General features: G+C 43.7%; 1 long non-coding RNA gene across 1 annotated transcript in view; it reads left to right on the top strand.

Moving 5' to 3' along the window:
- Positions 1-15,137, top strand: part of LOC145357976 (uncharacterized) — a 48,230-nt gene that overhangs the window by 18,898 nt on the left and 14,195 nt on the right. The window lies entirely within an intron of this gene.

Below are 15,137 nucleotides of genomic sequence, written 5' to 3'. Positions count from 1 at the left end.
TATTACAGCACTCGTGTGAGAGGGGTACTTCTTTAAAGATATAGAAGAAGAGAACGTGCATTTGTTCATAACTTCCAAACCTCTTTATCCCAAATTAATATGACACATACACACGTGTATACACACACACACACACACACACACACACACACACACACACACACAGTAAATTTTGTTTCACTGGAAAATGATTAAGAACTCTAAAAACAAACTATTATTATTATAATCATTATTAGGTGCTTTTCACTGTACATTGCTAGCTCAAAGGGAACATATTCAGAATGTAGCACAGTGCTTAGTGCTGCTGCCTCACAGCGCCAGTGACCCGGGATCCATTCCAGCCTTAGTTGACTGTGTGGAGCTTGCAAATTCTCCCCGTGTCTGCGTGGGTTTCCTCCAGATGTTCCTGTTTCCTCCCATATTCGAAAGATGTGTGGGTTAGGTTGATTGGCCATGCTAAATTGCCTCTTAGCATCAGGGGGATTAGCAGGGTGAGTATGTGGGGTTACAGGGCTTGGGCCTGGGTGGGATTGTTGTCAGTGCAGGTTTGATGGGTCAGTGAGCTTCTTTCTTCTCTGTAGTGTTTTCATGAGACCAATTGTGGAACAGCAACTCGATACATACTTAAAACAAATAACCATACTCCAAAATTGTGTTAGTACTTTCAGGTAACTTCAAGATGCTTACTGGAATTTTATACCTTTTTATTGTGTGCTTTGTATTGGGGAACCTATAAAGGGCAAAAAGGCCTTGATAACACTCCATCCAAGGAAAGGGGTATATATTAAGAGGCTGTAGGAGACCTCAGTACGGGAGACAATAGCGAAGATCTTGAGAGGAAGAAGAAGAGCTATTTCCATGTTCCTGTTCGCCTACCTGATCTGGACTGGTGCATGCTACATGTCTTGGTGGAATGTTATATCCCACCTTATATCATGATTGAAGTAAACACACGCACCAAATTGGCCACAGTCAATCCTGACTGATCGCTGGAAACAGCAGCAAATTGTGCTTAAATTGAAAATATCAACAAATTGGTTGAAGATTTGAACAAAGTGTTGCCACTTGTTCTAATGTGAAACCAGATCAGCAGATCTGAATTACGCTGTTAGCTCTGCAGCCTAGCCAGGGAAATCAGTGTCGTTAAGCACTAGCTAAATTTGAATATTCCTGAAGAGTCAATGGAGTGAAGAGACACCCTAGAGGCACACTTGCATTCACTGCCTCAATTAGATTTGGGTGATGGCTTTGCATCAGCATAAAATGTATGCCGTTGCCGATCTATAATTCTAGCCTGTTGGAATTGTTCCACATTCATCCAGATCTGGCTAATGCCATGTGTATAAATGATGTTGCATTAGCATGGAGAGTTAGTATGGAAACCATTGGAGAAAAAGAGGAAGGTTCTAAGCAAGCACATTATATAAAACTTGATAGAGCAAGTAACTTCAATTTCTCAACACAGCCTTTGTGGTACATTTGTTCTCTGTTGAAGATTAGTTCAGCTATACCCTTCCCAAGGGCACATCTGAGTCCTGACTTCCTGCAGATGACAAAAGCCAAGATATTTAAATGAAGTGGATTCCAAGATACATGTTCAGAACTAATGGAGACTATCGCTGCAGCAGGATTCCAAAATCAAAAGCAATTCAAAAATGTGAAACCAAACCTTAGGAGTATGCACGCTCGCCTGTTTCTTATCCCCATGGAGCATCCAGAAAGCTTGCTCCTGGATCAATGCTAATCAGTTGACACAAACAGCATCTGTCTATTGAAACAGATGCTAACTGAATACTAATTTATGGTTGGGACAGCAAGGACAAGTGCGCAATAAAGAGCTGGCCATCTCAGGCTGTCTGTACGAATCTCCCAAGCCACTGGTTACAAGACAATAGCGCTAATAGCTCGAGAAGCTTGCCCTCTGCAGTGAGAAGAGATGAGAAACATGTCAAAAAAAAAAGGAGTGTAAAATTATTTTAAATCACCCCCTTCTATCTGCCTGAATCCATGTGCGTCTGTGGTCTGGGCGAATGGGCCAGGAAATGGCAAATGGAATTTAATGTTGGCAAGTGTGAGGTGGTCCACTTTGGTAAGAATAATGGTAGGAAGGACTATTACTTACGGGGCGAAAAACTGCAGCAGGCGACGGTGCAGAGGGACCTCGGGGTCCTTGTGCATGAGTCGCAAAAACCCAGCTTGCAGGTGCAGCAGGTGGTCAGGAAGGCGAATGGGATGCTGGCCTTCATAGCGAGGGGGATTGAATATAAAAGTAGGGAGGTCTTGCTGCAGCTGTATAGGGCATTGGTGAGGCCGCAGCTGGAGTACTGTGTGCAGTTTTGGGCGCCGCACCTGCGCAAGGATATTTTGGCCTTGGAGGGAGTGCAGAGGAGGTTTACTAGGCTGATACCGGAGTTGAGGGGATTGAGCTATGAGGAGAGGCTGAATAAACTAGGCTTGTACTCGTTAGAGTTTAGAAGAATGAGGGGAGATCTCATTGAGACGTATAAGATGATGAATGGGATGGATAGGATAGAGGTGGAGAGACTCTTCCCGCTCAAAAAAGACAGTAGGACTAGGGGGCACAGCCTCAAGATAAAGGGGAGGCGGTTTAGAACGGAGTTGAGGAGGAACTTCTTCACTCAAAGGGTGGTGAATCTCTGGAATTCTCTGCCCGTTGAAGTGGTGGAGGCTGCCTCGCTAAATATTTTTAAGAAGCGGGTTGATGGGTTTTTGATAAGAGAGGGGATTAAGGGTTATGGGGAGAGGGCGGGAATGTGGAACTGAGCCACGACAGATCAGCCATGACCTTATTGAATGGCGGGGCAGGCTCGAAGAGCTAGATGGCCTACTCCTGCTCCTATTTCTTATGTTCTTATGTCTTAAGTCAAGACATATTATTAAAGAAACTAAAGCGAGTGTACTTGTTGTCAGGATTAAATATTTTACTCGCTGCTTTTCTGCATACTATGGGTGGGCTTTTCTGGCCCTGCATGTTAGCGGGAACTTCCAATAACCGCAGAAGGCAACCTCTCACACAGGGTTCCTTGGTGGCAGGCTGGGCGAGCCTTGCAAAATGCAGAAAACAGCGGTGAGCCTGGAAGGTAGTGCCAATGGCAAGTCGCCTTCACACCAGACAACATGCCACAGGGAGACTGGAAAATCCTGTCCAATGGCTTTAATCTGTTCTGTATAGGAACAGGAGTAGACCATTCAACCCGTTCCACCTGCTCTGCCATTCAATCAACATCATGGCTAACCTGTATCTCAACTCCATCCACCTGCCTTCACTCCATAGTCTTTTACACCTTTGTTATGCAAACATCTAACAATTTCAGAATTAAAACCCATTGAGCTAGGATCTGCTTTTTTTTTGAGAGAAGAGGTTCCAAGTTTTACCATTCTTTTCATGAAGAAGTGTTCCTTAACTTCTTCCCTGAATTTCTGCTGATCTTAGACTTCATTATCAGTGAAGAAAAGTTCCTTCCAGCTACCCTTTCAAAATCCTTAAAAAGCTTCATCAAACAAATTCTTAATCATCTATATTCCAGGGGGTACAAGCTGAATGCATGGAATCGCTTATAATCCACCTGTAGAAATCCTGGTAACCTTCAGGTGGATCTGTGCTTCCTTCCAAAGTCATTCTATGCTCCCTGAAGTGCCAGGCACACAGCTGTACTTGATACTCCAGATGTGGTATAATAACCAAGCATTTGTACATCTTGTAGCAACCCTTCCTCCTTAGCATACAACATACAATGTCAACAATGCAACATACAATGATCGAAGGACATGCTTGAAGTGGTGGCAAGGTGACACAGTGGTTAGCACTGCTGCCTCACACTCCAGGGACCGGGGTGCAATTCCGGCCTTGGGTGACTGACTGTGTGGAGTTTGCACATTCTCCCTGCGAGTGCATGGGTTTCCTCCAGGTGCTCCGGTTGCTTTGCGCAGTCCAAGATGCAGATTGGCCATGCTAAATTGTCAGGGAGACTAGCAAGTTAAACACTTGGGGTTACGGGGATAGGGCCAGGGTGGGATTGATGTTGATGCAGGCTTGATGGGCCAAATGGCTGCCTTCTGCACCGTAGGAATTCTATGATTCTAACAATAAAAATCAATTGATGGTCATGAATTTTATGGAGAAGCAGCTTGGGTTTGGAAAAAGAATAAGTTGTTTGGGAGTGAGATTGTGCCCTGAGAATAGGTGGTAAGATGAGCTGAGAGAAAGGGCAGAATTTACTGGCCATTTCCCTGTTGGCGGAGGGTGTGAATGGGAAACCCTGTTGATAGCGGGAGTGGAAAATCCCACTGCTGGCCAAAGGTGGGCCGACTCCACCACCACAAAACGTACCATGCAGGCGGTGTAGAAAATCCTGCCTAACATCTCTTTATTCCTACACTTATGAACTCAAGAGAGCTCAATTCAAGCTCATGCTTTCAGGAATTCCAGCGATTGTTTTGGCCTTTTCTATTCAATGACAAAGGAGCATCTTTGGAGACCAGAGAGCTTGTTAGAACGAGAAGGCTGCAACAAAAAAAGACTTCCAAAAAAGGATTCTTAAAGATTGCTGAGATTTTATCATTTGAATTGCAACTTTATAAGACCCTTGTCAGGCCTCACTTGGAGTACTGTGCGCAGTTCTGGTCACCTCACTATAGGAAGGACGTAGAAGCTATTGAAAGGGTACAGAGGAGATTTACAAGGATGTTGCCTGGATTGGGAGGCATGCCTTATGAAGATAGGTTGAGGGAGCTGGGACTCTTCTCCCTGGAGAGACGAAGGTTGAGAGGCGACCTGATAGACGTTTATAAAATGTTGAGAGGAATAGATAGGGTGGATTCTCAGAGGCTATTTCCCCGGGTTGAAATGGTCACTACGAGAGGACACAGATTTAAGGTGCGGGGAGGCAAGTACAGAAGTGATGTTAGGGGTAAGTTTTTCACTCAGAGGGTGGTGAGTGAATGGAATCGGCTGCCATCAGTGGTGGTGGAGGCGAACTCGCTGGGGTCTTTTAAAAGACTTCTGGATGAGTATATGGGATTTAATGGGATTGGGGGTTATAGATAGGTCTATGGATTGGTAGGTATTGATGTGATCAGTGCAACTCGTGGGCCGAAGGGCCTGTTTGTGCTGTAGTGTTCTATGTTCTATGAATCTGTGGCAAATGCCTTCTCAGAGTTTGGGACTATCATTGGATCTGAATGGAAATAATTAATGGGAACCTTGCACTTTAGAGGAGAAAGGATTGAAACTGAAATATCTGGGCTGCACTAACACCAATAGACAGCCAAATGCAATCTTCGATTGGACCTCACAGACCAGGCAACCACTGCCCAGTCAGCAGGAACATTGAATTAATTTATAGCAGATGGAAAAGGTATTGTGATGAAGGTTTAGTCCAAAAAATACAATATTATTGCAAAAAGAAATGGTAGAAATTCCTCAATCACCCCACTAATGCTGCAATTGGAGATACCAATTTCTAATTTTTATTGCTTTTGGTCAAATTGCCAGCACGTGCCAATTATTTTTATTTTATCCCTTCTTTAATTTTCACTGCATTGTCCCAACTTATGGTGACAATTGCATCACTTCTAACAATCACAGAAGTGGAACAGTTTGTGTTTTATGCAATGGTCTCATGAAGGCATTAAGATGACGGTTTATCCAGCGAAGGCAGCGATTCTTTCCAGCATCCCCTGAGAGACCATAAATATTGCCTCATTACAGAAGAGTGCTGAGGACAAGGTTGCACACCAACAGTGGGCTATTATGGTCAAAGCGTGAAAAACGCACAATAATTGGGTTCTGTGCTAATACAAAATGCCTACTTGAAGAGTGTCAATTTAACACAATTTTGGGGCTAATTGATGATTATCATAGTTTAAACCTGCCAGCAGGCACGGAAACCACTAACTGCAAGTTTAACACCAAAACACTGATTAGATGCAATGTTCCTGGAGCTAAAGCACTTGTGGAAAATCACCCACCTCCTGTGTTTTGCAATTTGAGTAACTATAATTCTAGACTTCCTGTCCTACAGTGGAACAGTGACTGTGATTCAGAAGTACATAATTGACTGAAAATTGCCTCGAGGTTGTGAAAGGTGCTACGTAAATGCAAGTATTTTCACATTATTAAATAAAACCATAGTCATGTGAAATGATGATGCAAGGAATTCTTCTCCTGGTTGCCAAGGTTTCAGCAAACAAATGGACAGATTGTGCAGTGACGTTGGAGTTGGTAGCAAGCTGTGAATAAATATCAGCAGTGCAGGCCAGTTTCAAATGTGTGGTGGAACTGAAAGTGACTGTGGCAACGTGCGCACGGCTCCAGCTACCATTAGTGAATCGCTGACACCTTTCGCATGGACCAGGTTGGGAGGTAGCAATCTCAAAATAGATGCTCGCAGCTCTGCATGCAATCTGACACTTTTATTAATCATGACAAAAGCATAATTAAGTACTCCAGCTGATTCAAAAAGCGATGCCACGGTAACCTCACAAGGTGCTCAGGACTAAGACTTGCCAAGGAGGTGGTTCACCATCTGATTAAGAGGAAATGTGCCAGGCATCTGACAGCCCGATAATAAAGCTTTCTGGTTTCATTATACGCATGGCAACAGTTTGCAGGAAGGAAAAAGTGTGAGTTATGGGCTAATCAAACAATGGCTGTTAGAGTTTCAAGTCTGCAGCGGGAATAATGAACAAATAACAGAGGGGCTAAAGGGTTTCATGTCACTTCTAATGGAAAACATTGTATTCCATTGTTAATCTGAACAGATTTCATTCTCATGAGTTTCAGAATAGCTCTTTCTGACTGTGCAGGGAGACAGGAACAGGAGAATAAGTGTCAGTTTGATTCAGTTGGCAATACTCTTCAAGCTAAATCATAAAGTTGTGGGTTCAAGGTGCTCTGCAAAATTCATCATATAACTTAGAATGGCACTCCATTACAGTTAGGGCAGCACAGTGGTACAATGATTAGCACAGCTGCCTCACAGCACCAGGGACCAGGGTTCGATTCCCGGCTTGGGTCACTGTCTGTGTGGTGTCTGTACATTCTCCCCGTGTCTGCACAGGTTTCCTCCTATCTACCCGTGTCTTAAATATATTTAGCGAGGTAGCCTCCACCACTTCAACGGGCAGAGAATTCCAGAGATTCACCACCCTTTGAGTGAAGAAGTTCCTCCTCAACTCCGTTCTAAACTGCACCCCCCCCCCCCTTATCTTGAGGCTGTGCCCTCTAGTCCTGCTATCCTTTCTGAGCGGGAAGAACCTCTTTACCTCTACCCTATCCATCCCTTTCATTATCTTATACGTCTCTATAAGATCCCCCCTCATCCTTCTAAACTCCAACGAGTATAGACCCAGTCTATTTAGTCTCTCTTCATAGTCCAACCTGCTCATCTCCGGTATCAGCCTAGTGAACCTCCTCTGCACTCCCTCCAAGGCCAAGATATCCTTGCACAAGTGCAGCGACCAAAACTGCACACAGTACTCCAGCTGCGGCCTCACCAATGCCCTGTACAGTCGCAGCAAGACCTCCCTGCTTTTATATTCTATCCCTATCATGCCGCCATACAGGCACTGGATGCTGTGTTTACCTAAATCACCATATTAGCTGCACTTAAAATTTAATTTACTTGCTGGAATGTGACAGGGTGCTACATAAAAAAAATCATAGAACCCTAGAGTGCAGTTGAGACCCTTCAGCCCATTCGAGTCTGCACCGACCACAATCCCACCCAGGCCCTATCTCTTTATCCCTACATATTTTTATCCAAGTTTAAGTGCCAAGTTTACATAACATCCTGACTTGGACATGCCCTGCCGTTCCTTCATCATTACTGGGTCAGAAGTCTGGAACACCCTACCTCAAAGGCACTGTGATACTGTCTGCGGCACATGGACTTCAATGGGTTAAGGAGATACAACATTCTCAAAGGCAAATTGGGGTAGGTGACAAATGCTGACCTTGTTAGTGACAAACACACCCCATGAATGAATAAGTTCTCTGTTTCACTCAGTTCAAAGAATCCCTACAGTGTAAAAGAGGCCAATTGACTGATTGAGTCTGCATCCACTCTGTGGCAGAGTATCCTACCCAGGCTCTCTCCCCTGCCCTATCCCCGTAAGCCCACACATTTATCATGGCTAATCTATCAAACCTACACATCTTTTGACACTAAGGAACAATTTAGCTTGGCCAATCCACCAAAATTGAACATCTTTGGAGTGTGGGAGAAAACCAGAGCATCTGGAGGAAACACACACAGACACGGAGAGAACGTGAAAGCTCCACACAGACAAGGCCAGAATTGGACCCGGGTCCCTGGAGCTCGGGGACAACAGTGTTAACCGCTGTGCCACCGTGAATAACAGCTGTGAAAGAAGTGATCATTCCTTAGCAGCTGTTCATGAACCAACATGGATTTTTTGCTATTACCATTTCAGTCCCATTAATGACAATAGCAGAGTTACTGCCAGAACCAGGTGGGAAATCTGTCAAAACAGTACATTTTTGCAGCAATTATTTTGAAAACCGCGATCACATTTTACCGTTAGAGAGAGCAGCGAACATTAGTCACATTGCAGAGCTGGCAAGATGGAATGATAAAGTGTGGGAACATTTTGCGCACATATTGATGGCAGATAAAAGCAATAATGAATTAATTACAAATCACAGGAACAAGTGTAAAACAATGTGGGATTCAAAACCCAATTTTCCAAACATTAGAAACATTTTCAATGTGAGATTTAATCATATTTGAAAGTGTGTGGGAATTAAATGGATAGCTTTTGGACTGCGCTAAGCTGTGGAGAAATATCCTTCCTAAACTCTTCTTCAGTCAGCAGATACTATATCCGGTGCTGCAAAAAACCTCGATAACGATTTGCAAATTATGAGGTTTGTTGACACTGGACAACAGAACATCTGTTCTACAATAACTGACTTCAAGACAAAATTCATTTTACCCTGTTAGAGCTCAGCACGCTGTAACTTCCTCCTGTGCGGTATGCCTGGGAGGCCACATTATCAGAGATGCTGGTGAAATTTTTCTATCCCTCTCACCACTGGAATTGTAATGGTCAGGACATGGACCATGCAAATGCCCGTGGATTTGGGTGGAATTTTCCAGTCTTGAGGGTAGCGCGACAGGAAAATCCCCCCCAGTCTTCCTTGTGAAACATTAAATTGAGGCCCCGTGCACTTATTCAGATGGACAGGAAAGACTCAACAACACTGGTTGAAGCATAGGCAGTATGCAGATGTCCAGATTGACATCTCTCCCTCAACTAATACCACCAAAAAAAGGTTAACTGGTCATTTGCTAATCTGCAGGGTCTGTTGGTCTGAATTACTGTGACAGGACTTCAAGATGATTAAATGAAGTACTTTAGGGTTTGATGATAAATTGTATGAATACAATTTCATTTGTGTGACAAGTCATGGGCAATTTAATCCTTCAGGTTCACACCTAACAGGGTTAAGAATCATTTTACACATGCTTAATAGCCAACTGAGGCAGAATATTCACATCCCCTCAAAGTCCCCTCTCATCTCTTTTGTTGTACGTGGCTGTCATATAAATGCATGAGGTCTTTAAATTTTGGCTCATCACTGAGAACCTGTGGAAAGGGTCTAACGTGTCCGCAGCCTGCATGGGCGCTTAGGGATGTTGATGTACAGCTTAAAGGAAACACTGCTGCAGACTTAGCGGGCTGAAGCACTGCAGCCAATCCCTTGTGGAACCATTGTTTTGTTAGCCACAAGATTAAAGCACGACATACATGATCGACAGTGTGACAATCCCACTATTTTGCCAACACTGACATTGCATTCTAGGCTGGGTTTTACAAACACCCCCTCTGTCCACCCTACCAGGGTGGGATAGTAAGTAGAATGGGCATACAATTGGGCTCTACGGGAGCAGTGCCATGCCCAGCACCTGACTGTCCCTCCCCATCTGTACTCATGGATGTTTCGCCCATGGCAGGATGAGGCATCAAATGACCACTGACAGACCTACCCCTGTTCCCATCCCACTGAGATTTTATAAAGTTTCCAGGCTGCTCAGCAGAAGCAGATGGTTTGGCGCGTGGACTAGTCAGCATCTCCTGCCCAGAGACCTCCCCCCCATAGTTCACCCTGCCCTCCCTATTTCCTCCTCCTTTGTCCTATCCAACCCTGCAGTCTCCTTTTATCGAAGTCTACCATCTTGGCTCCAGTGATTTCTGTCATCCAGGCCTCTAGCACCTTACCTTCAGAGAATTTGCTGTAGTTTCAGTAATGGCCATTGCTCCCAGTGGCGCTGCAGGCTCAAGAGGGTTGCCAGCTGCTTGACTGGCCAGCAGCACTTGGAGGTGGAACGTCCTCTCTGAAAGGGGCAGAAGTCCTGCCTTTAGCAAATTAAAAGCTCAAGGGCCGTTAAATGGCTGTGGGGTGGGCTCGGACCCAAGCTAACACCAGAGGTCAGGGATTGCAGCTCTTTGCTTTTAAAATGGCTAAAGTATTTCTCAAGGTTCTTTGACACTGCAGCATCATCCCTTTAACATGCAGCACGCGAGTGAGAATAGCTGGTCCAGATACTTGTATGGAAGTAGATAATTGTAAATACAATTTTGTTTCGCTATTAAAATATTCATGATTTCACGGAAGGCTTTCTTTATATTAAGATCGACATTTTGCATTTCATGAATATTACTCAATGTCACACATAACAACCAAAAGAAGTGAAAGTTTATTTGATCCAATTTGTGCACAGCGCCGGACTGCTTCAAAGACGAGTCGCTTGTACTTTCCGCAAATGGAAAAGAATCACGTTCATCAGTAATGTCATGTATTAAACATTTCACCAGCTTTGTCTTATGCACCTCTTCAGATCAAATATGCATGATTTCTACCAATAACTTACTACACAGTTCTGAGGATATATGAAGATGCTTTGTTTTAGGGAAGAGGGCTGCTGTTAGGATCAGAACCTGACTTTGCATTTGATCCGTGTCTGAAACATCTCTGGTAAAAGGTTATTATAAAGGTACAAAGTATTGCAAACTATTCCTTCAACCCAGGTGCCCCACATGAGTCTCTTCACATTCCATTACATCTAACCCCATTTCCTTCTATTCTTTGTGTCCTCTAGCTTCCCCTTCAATGTTCACCACCTCAGCTACTCCTCTTAGCTACCAAGATCCACATTCTAACTACTCTCTGCATGAAGAAGTTTCTCCCAAATTGCCGACTGGACTGCCTTACATTGATGGCCTCCATTCTGATTGCACCCCGAGGTGGAAAGGCCAAGGATTTGAATGAGGGAATCAAGCATAATTTTTCCAAGTTTGCTGGTGACAGAAACCTTGGTATGAATGTGAATGGTGAGGAGGATATTAAGAGCCTTCAAGATGATTTAAACAAGTTGAGTGGGTGAGCAAATGCTCACTGGCAGATATGAAACTATCCACTTTGGATGGAGAAAAAGAATGGCAAAGTATTATTTAAACAGAAGTCATAGAGGTTTACAGCATGGAAACTGGCTCTTCAGCCCAACTTGATCCACGCCTTTTTTTTTATATAAAACCCCTAAGCTAATCCCAATTGCCCACATTTGGCCCATATTCCTCTATACCCATCGTACCCGTGTAACTGTCTAAATGCTTTTTAAAAGACAAAATTGTACCTGTCTCTACTACGACCTCTAGCAGCTTTTTCCAGACATTCACTACCCTGTGTGTGAAAAAATTGCCTCTCTGGACACTTTTGTATCTCTCCCCTCTCACCTTAAACCTATGCCCTTTAATTTTAGACTCTCCCACCTTTGGGAAAAGATATTGACTATGTAGCTGATCTATACCCCTCATTATTTTATAGACCTCTATAAGATCACCGCTCAGCCTTCTATGCTCCAGGGAAAAAAGTCCCATCTATCCAGCCTCTCCTTATAACTCAAACCGTCAAGTCCCGGTAGCATCCTAGTAAATCCTTTCTGCACTCTTTCTAGTTTAATAATATCCTTTCTATAATAGGGTGACCAGAACTGCACACAATATTCCAAGTGTGGCCTTACCAATGAATTGTACAACTTCAACAAGATGTCCCAACACCTGTATGCAATGTTCTGACCAGTGAAACCAAGCATGCTGAATGCCTTCTTACTACTCTGTTCACCTGTGATTCTACTCTCAAGGTGATAGATTGGGAAATGTTGACAGACAAGGTGTCCTGGGTGTCCTTGCACGCCAATCGCTGATAGCAAGCATGCAGGTACATCAAGCAGTTAGGAAGCCAAATTATATGTTAGGTTTCATTGCAAGAGGACTTGAGTACAGAAGCAATAATGTCTTATTGCAGCTGTACAAGGATTTGGTGAGGCCACACCTGGAGTGTTGTATGTAGCTTTGGACTCCCTACTGAAGAAAGAATATACTTGGCACTGAGGGAGCGCAGCGAAAGTTCACCAGACTAATTCCTGGGATGGCAGGGTTGTCATATGAGGGGACATTAGGTTGAGTCTGACTGTATGCATTAGAATTTAGAAGAATAAGAGGGGTGCTGATTGAAACACATAAAATTCTGACAGGAGTGGATGCAGGCATGTTGTTTCTTCTGGCTGGAGTGTCTAGAGCAAGGGGTCACAGTCCCAAAATACAGATGAGCCATTTAGGTCTGAAATCAGGAGAAATGTCTCTACTCAGGCGACCTGTGGATTCTTTACCACAGAAGGAAGTGGAGACAGTTAGTGAATACATTTAAGAAGGAAATAGATACATTTTGAGTCTCTAAAGGAATCAAGGAGTAAGGGGAGAATGTGGGAGTAAGGTGTTGAGACAGAAGTTCAGCCATGATCATATCAAATGGCAGAGCAGGCTCAAAGGGCTGAGTGGCCTACTCTTTCTCCTATTTTCTATCTTTTGTTGCTGCTACCTTTATCTTGTGCCACCATTCTGACCTAAAACCATAGAATAACACCCAGACTGCATAATATGCAATTTGCATTTTTATTTATATAGTTATTATCAATATGGTAAAATATCCCAAGGCACTTCGCAAGATTGTTACAAAGCACAGTATGACACTGAGCAATATGTCAGGTCAGATGACCAAAAGCTTGGTCGAAGAGGCAGGCGTTAAAACGTGTCCTAAAGGTAGAACGTGAAGTAGAAAGGTAGAAAGCTGTAGGGAGTTTCTCCAGAGCTGAAGTCCAAAGTAACTAAAGATATGGCCTCCATAATAGTGCAATTAAAACTGGAAAGGCTGAAGAGAGCCAGAATTAGATGATATCTTGGAAGGCTGTAAGGCAGGAGAGATTATAGAGATAGAGATGGGTGAGATCCTGGAAGTGAGACCTTGGACCCAGGAGGAGATTATAGAGATAGAGATGAGGAAGAACTCTAAAACGAGGACAACATTTTAAAAATCTGGATCTTGACTGGGAGCTAATGCAGTTCATCGCATTCAAAGTGATAATGGAATGGGACTTGATGGAAGTTACAACTCGGACAGCAGAATTTTGGATGACCTGAATTTGTAGAATATAGAATTCAGCCTGACATGCATTGGAATATTCAAGACTAGAGGTAACAGAGGTATGAATGAAGGTTTCAGCACAGGTGACTTGGATAAGGTCAGGCAATATTAGGCAGGTGGAAACATGAGTTCTTAGTGATGGTGCAAATGTGTAGTCAAAAGCTGATCTTGGGATCAAATATGACAACAAGGTTGCATCTTGGACTGTTGCCAGGGAAAGGGATGGAGTTGGTAGCTTGGGAAAGGGAGCTGGGAGCAGAGACCAAATACAATGGCTTCAGGCTTCCCGGTATTTAATCACAGGAAATGAATGTTGCCTGGTATGGAGGGCATTAGCTATGAGAAGAGGTTGGAAAAACTTAGTTTGTTCTCACTGGAATGACGGAGATTGAGGGCAACCTGAAAGAAGTCTACAAGGTTACAGAGTGGATTATCAGAAGCTTTTTCCCAGGATTGAAGAGTCATTTATTAGGGGTTATAGATGTAAGGTGCGAGGGGCAAGATTTAAAGGAGATGTATGACGCAAGTTTTTTACACAGGGGCTGGTGGGTCTCTGGAACTCACTGCCAGGGGACGTGGTGGAAGCAAATGTGATCATGGTTTTAAAGGGGCATCTGGACAAATACATGAATAAGATGGGAATAGAGGGATATGGTCCTTGGGAGGGTAGGGGGTTTTAGTTCAGACGGGCAGCATGATCGGTGTAGGTTTGGAGGGCCAAAGGGCCTGTTCCTGTGCTGTAGTTTTCTTTGTTCTTTGAAATTTCTGCTCATTTAGTACTGGGTATCCAAAAAATAGTCTTACAAGTTAGCAATAGTGGAGGAGTCGAGAGAGGTGGTTGTGAGGGTATGTATGAAATTGAACCCTGTTCTTTCCAATGATTTCTCCAAAGGGTAAAGTGTTGATGAGAAATAGAAGGGCACCAAAGATTTATCCTGGGGAGACACCACTAGCCAACCTTTTCTTCCTTTTGGGAAGGCAACCATTTAGTGGAATCTGGACTAAGTTATGAAGAGAGCTGCCTGGTGGATTCATAGATTTGTGATCGCTTTTAAACCATTTGCATTTGAGCTGTCAGATGATCAGAAAGAAAAAGAAGACCAGTCCCAAAGCCCTGTGCTGATTGTGAACCATGTTTCCAAAGAGAAGATATCACTACTCTAAAGTTTATTTATTTGTCACAAATAAGCTTTCATTCACACTGCAATAAAGTTACTGTGAAAATCTCCTAGTTGCCACACTCCAAAACCTGCTAGGGTACACTGAGGAGAATTTAGCATGGCCAATGCATCTAACCACCACGTCTATTGGACTGTGAGAAGAAACCGGAGCACCCAGAAGAAACATACGCAGACATGGAGGAAACACGCAGACTCCACACAGAACTCTCTATTATTCTTACATCTGACATTATTTTTGATTTTAGCTTGGAGTGGGTGGCACGGTGGCACAATGATTAGCACTGCTGCCTCACAGCACCAGGAACCCAGGTTTGATTCCCAACTTGGGTCATTGTCTGTGTGAAGTTTGCACATTCTCCCTGTGTCTGTGTGGGTTTCCTCCAGGTGCTTCAGTTTCCTCGCACAGTCCAAAGATGTGCTGGTTAAGT

Source organism: Carcharhinus amblyrhynchos, chromosome 24 (assembly GCF_965287045.1).
Source record: "Carcharhinus amblyrhynchos chromosome 24, sCarAmb.v2.hapA, whole genome shotgun sequence".
Classification (NCBI taxonomy): domain Eukaryota; kingdom Metazoa; phylum Chordata; class Chondrichthyes; order Carcharhiniformes; family Carcharhinidae; genus Carcharhinus; species Carcharhinus amblyrhynchos.
Note: the sequence above shows the minus strand (reverse complement) of the source record. Positions and strands in the feature narration are given on the sequence as shown.